Raw genomic sequence first — 5,262 nt, forward strand, 5'->3', positions numbered from 1 at the left:
GGATGGCTAGTGGGTGGTGTGAACGCGACCTAAGCAGTGTACAGACTAGAGCGGCTTATGCCCGCCGATGGTACATTGAATGCATCTCGGACATGGGAGGGAAGTGGCAAGGCAATCTTGCCTATTCATGATCTGTCATGTGTGAGCTAGTGCCACCAATGAAGAGGCTTGTAGCACTAGTAGCATGCCCATGAGCTAGAGTAGTTTTCCTGAATGATGGATTGATGAGAGGTATTCTGAGATTGCCAGGTGCGACTGAGAGGCATGCAAATAGCTGCGAGTACGCGGCACATACGTTATTCTTCCAATCCCCCTCGTATGGTGATGGACAAGTCCCTACTTCGAATGTGCCCACTCCTTCCTCGTGCATCTTTGCTCAACCCGTCAGCCTTACGTGAGGTTGCAGCGTCACCGAATTCACACAGTTCTTGCAGGACAGTATATGCATGGACTACAACGACCCCTTTGTTCGAGACGGCTCGGGACTCTGTACGCGCAGCATGCACAAATAAAGAGGCATCTTGGCCGGATTAAGGGTGCTCATCGTGTGCGCGAAATGAGTGTGATACATCTCTTTGTGCATGTGTGGGGTGTGTGTGTGAGAGAGAGAGAGAGAGAGCCGGGCTGGGTGGTTTGATTTCATTAATTAAATATTCATTCAGCGTTTTCTACTAGAAGGTTGTGCAGGCAATCAGGGACAACCTAAAGCCTGACAAAATGGTAAAGCTGAAGTACCCAGGGGTCGCTGTGGATGTACGGCTGGTACAATTCTAAGTTGGGTTAAAGACATGTTCGCGGAAAACGCAAGCACGGGAATGCAGGAGACCAAGACATCAAATGATCAGGCCCTGTCAACGCTTGCAGACCATCGCTTGATAGACGAGCTAGCAGTATGTGCTAGCAATTGCAAGGCCAGCTTTAGATCTCAAATACGGGGGAGTGCATCTAAAGCAGATGACCAGCGAGAGATTAGGGGCTTGCTTAGGGGAGGCACTCACGTCTTTGGAACGGATGCCCAAGCTGCCTGCGGTTGAGAACTTGGTATGCATCTTGCAGAAGTGCAGAAAAAGGAAAAGACTAGCGTTTGCCAAGCGCGTGCGTACCTACTTGTGCAAAAGTGGGCTGGAAGGTCATAGATCTCTTGGGAACTACCTTGTCCCAATGTTGGTGGAATGTGGAAGCATTTGTGATGCCCGGGAGGTTTTTAACAGGTTGGTTGATCGGAATGAGCATTCGTGGACTTCTCTCATATTGGGTTATATTAATCGTGGGGATTCACAGTATGCCCTTATCCTGTACCAGAAAATGCAGGAGGATTCTGTACATCCTAGCACGTATACATTTGTGGCCTTACTCAAGGCTTGTGCTAGGCTGACCGATGTAGAAAGAGGCCAAGAAGTACACTCTGAGGTTGCTAAACAGGAATTGGAAAGAGTTTCTTTTGTTGGCAACACCTTGGTCGATATGTATGCCAAATGTGGCTCACTTGCAAAAGCACGGGAAGTGTTTGACAAGCTGGTCGTTAGAGATGTAGTCTCTTGGACTGCATTGATTGCCGGATATGCTGAACACAGGTGTGGCGAGGAAGCACTGAATTGTTTCGAGCAGATGCAACTGGAGGGTATCTCTCCAGATGCCTTCACATTTGCTTGTAGCTTGAAAGCTTGTGGCAGCATAGGAGCCATAGACCAGGGCCGAGAAATACATGCCAAGATTGCGAGACAGGAATTGGAAAGAGATCCTTTCATTGGTAACACCCTAGTAGACATGTATGCTAGATGTGGCTCGCTTGCAAAAGCACGGGAAGTGTTTGACAAACTACCAGGTCGAGATGTAGTCTCCTGGAATGTACTTATTGCAGGGTATGCTGAACGTGGTCTTGGTGAGAAAGCTTTGGACTGTTTTGAACAAGCACAACTGGAGGGTGTTCCTCCAGATGCTTTGATGTTTGTTTGCAGCTTGAAAGCTTGTGGCAGCATAGGAGCTATAGACAAGGGACGAGAAATACATGCTGAGATTGCCAGACAGGAATTGGAAAGAGCTCCTTTTGTTGGGAATACCTTGGTTGACATGTATGCCAAGTGTGGCTTGCTCGCTAAAGCACAGGAACTGTTTGACAACTTGTCAGTTCGAGATGTAGTATCGTGGAATGTACTAATTGCAGGATATGCTGAACATGGGCTTGGTGAGGAAGCAGTGAACTGTTTTAAACAGATGCAACTAGAGGGTGTCTCTCCTGATGCCTTCACATTTGTTTGCAGCTTGAAAGCTTGTGGCAGCATAGGAGCCATCAACAAGGGCCGAGAAATACACACAGAAATTGCCAGACAGGAGTTGGAAAGAGGCTTTTGTTGGAAACACCTTGGTGGATATGTATGCCAAATGTGGCTCACTTGCAAAAGCACAGGAAGTGTTTGCCAAGCTGCCAGTTCGAGATGTAGTCTCATGGTCTGCTCTAATTGCAGGATGTGCTGATCATGGTCTTAGTGAAGAGGCACTGTCCCTTTTTGAAATGATGCAAGTAGAGGACATCTCACCAGATGTGTTCACGTTTATTTGCAGCTTGAAAGCTTGTGGCAGCATAGAGGCCATAGACATGGGCCGAGCAATACATGCCGAGATTGCCAGACAGGAATTGGAAAGAGATCCTTTGGTTGGCAGTGCCTTGGTCGACATGTATGCCAAATGTGGCTGGCTTGCAAAAGCACAGCAATTGTTTGACAACCTGCAGGCTCGAGATGTAGTGTCATGGAACATACTGATTGCAGGATATGCTGAACATGGGCTGGGTGAGGAAGCACTTATGTGTTTCGAACAGATGCAGCTGGAGGGTGTCTCTCCAAATGCTTTCACATTCGTTTGTAGCCTGAAGACTTGTGGCAGCATGGGAGCTCTAGACAAGGGCCAAGAAATACACATTGAGCTTGCCAGACAGGAATTGGACAGTTCTCCTTGTGTTGGTAGCACCTTGGTTGACATGTATGCCAAATGTGGCATTCTTGCAAAAGCACGGGAAGTGTTTGACAAACTGCTAGTCCGAGATGACTTGTCATGGAACAGACTGATTGCAGGATATGCTGAGCACGGGCTTGGTGAGGAAGCTCTGAACTGCTTTCAACAGATGCAATTGGAGGGAATCCCTCCAGATGCCTTCACATATGTTTGCAGCTTGAAAGCTTGTGGCAGCATAGGAGCCTTCGACAAGGGCCAAGAAATACACGGTGAAGTTGCCATACAGGAATTGGAGAGAAATCCTTTTGTTGGCAACACCTTGGTGGACATGTATGCCAAATGTGGCTTTCTTGCAAAAGCACAGGAGGTCTTTGACAACCTGCCAGTTCGAGATGTTGTCTCATGGTCTGCACTAATTGCAGGATATGCTGAGTATGGACTTGGGGAGCAAGCACTGCACTGTTTCGAAAAGATGCAATTGCAGGGAGTCTCTCCGGATGTCTTCACGTTCGTTTGCAGCTTGAAAGCTTGTGGCAGCGTAGGTGCCTTAACCAAGGGGCAAGAAATACACAATTATATTGTCAGACAGGAATTGGAAAGAGCTCCTTTTGTTGGTAACAGCTTGGTCGACATGTATGCCAAGTGTGGCTTGCTTGCAAAAGCACGGGAAGTGTTTAACAGGCTGCCAGTCCAAGATGTAATCGCATGGACTGCACTAATTGCAGGATATGTCGAACATGGACTTAATGAGGAAGCACTGAACTGTTTCGAGCAGATGCAACTGGAGGGCGTCTGTCCCAATGCTTTCACTTTTGTTTGCAGCTTGAAAGCTTGTAGCAGCTTAGGAGCTATAGACAAGGCCCAAGAGCTACATGCTCAAGTCCGCAAAAAACAACTTGAGAAGGATCCCTTTGTTGGCAACACCTTAATTGACATGTATGCCAAATGTGGCTTACTTGCAAAAGCACGGGAAGTCTTCGACAATCTGCCAGTTCGAAATGTAGTCTCATGGTCTGCACTAGTTGCAGGATATGCCCAGCTTGGAGAAAGTAGAATTGTTTTCCATATGCTTGAGAGGATGAGAGGAGAAGGTATAAAGCCAGATGAATTCACATTCCTTAGTGTTCTGACTGCATGCAGTCACAGCGGTCTCGTGGACAAGGGCCACAAGTATTTTGAGGCCATGAGTAGAATTTATGGCATCACTCCAACTTTGGAGCATTACATAAGCATGGTTGATCTCCTTGGCCGTGCAGGACAATTAGATGAGGCAGTAGCGATGGTAGAGAAGATGCCTTTCCAACCTAATCCAGTGGTGTGGCATACTGTGTTGGGTGCTTGTCGAAAGTGGGGTAATGTAGAGCTTGGAAGACGAGCGTTTGAACATGCATGGCGACTGGACGAAAAAGATGTTGCAGCTTATGTCTTGATGTCGAACATCTTTGCAAGTGCTCAGATGCAGGATGATATGACAAAGATCGAGGCAGCAGTATGGAAATAACAAGCTGAAGAACTACTGATTGTCGATGTTGTTGCATCAGTTGATGTTCCATTGATTGGTGGTCATTGATGTCTGTCTCTTTTTGGTTTCAGGCAGACGTGTACAATGCCTTCAAAGCACTGTGTCCATTGGTCATCTTTGTATTGATGGACATTCGTCCTTGTCTGACGACTGAATAGAACGATTTTTATCTAAATGCCGCCAAGTAATGACTTTCTGATAGATGATGTTGTTGTGAAGAAAGCTATGATTGTCTGCTGGCTAGGGGAGATCTATATGAATGGGAGATTGTCTTATTGCAGGCATCTGAATTTCTCCAGTGGCGTCTCTATCAGTGTGACATACTCAAGAATAATGGTAAACTTCTCTTATTAACACGAGCACAATTCATCTCTCCTTGATTCAAAAATTTGTAACTTACAACAAACTAAACACTATTTCCACAGAACCAACTGCAGATTGAATGTAATTTTACATAGAAAATTCCCAGCTGAGTGTTGGGTGGAGAGGTTTGGGTGGGACGCTGCCTGAGAGGAAGGCGAATCCAATTAATTAGTTCTGTCCGTACTCTCTGCCTCCATTTGCATAGCTGAATTGCAAAAATTAAGCCTCGATCTCTCCTTAATATGCACTCCTCGATCTCCCCTCCCTCTTCAGGCTTGCGCTCCTCGATATTCCCTCCCCCTCTGCCATCTTCTCTGCCCTGCTGCGGTGAGAGGCTGCCGCAGCCCCCTTTCCTTCTCCTCTACCCTCCAAGCTCCTCCCCTTTCAAAGGCTCTCCTTCTGTAAGTCCTGCCTTGGCCTTTATA

The 5,262-nt window shown here is 46.9% G+C and overlaps 1 pseudogene across 1 annotated transcript; it reads left to right on the forward strand.

The window, feature by feature from the left end:
* Positions 1-278: 278 nt before the first annotated feature.
* On the forward strand, positions 279-4,617 carry LOC147890096 (pentatricopeptide repeat-containing protein At4g39530-like; annotated as a pseudogene). Its single transcript, XR_015542690.1, has 2 exons — positions 279-536; positions 679-4,617. The product of XR_015542690.1 is annotated as a pentatricopeptide repeat-containing protein At4g39530-like (transcript).
* The last annotated feature ends 645 nt before the right edge of the window (positions 4,618-5,262 follow it).

Source organism: Dipteris shenzhenensis, chromosome 19 (assembly GCF_047967505.1).
Source record: "Dipteris shenzhenensis isolate YYH24624 ecotype China chromosome 19, Dip_SZ_1.0, whole genome shotgun sequence".
Lineage (NCBI taxonomy): Eukaryota > Viridiplantae > Streptophyta > Polypodiopsida > Gleicheniales > Dipteridaceae > Dipteris > Dipteris shenzhenensis.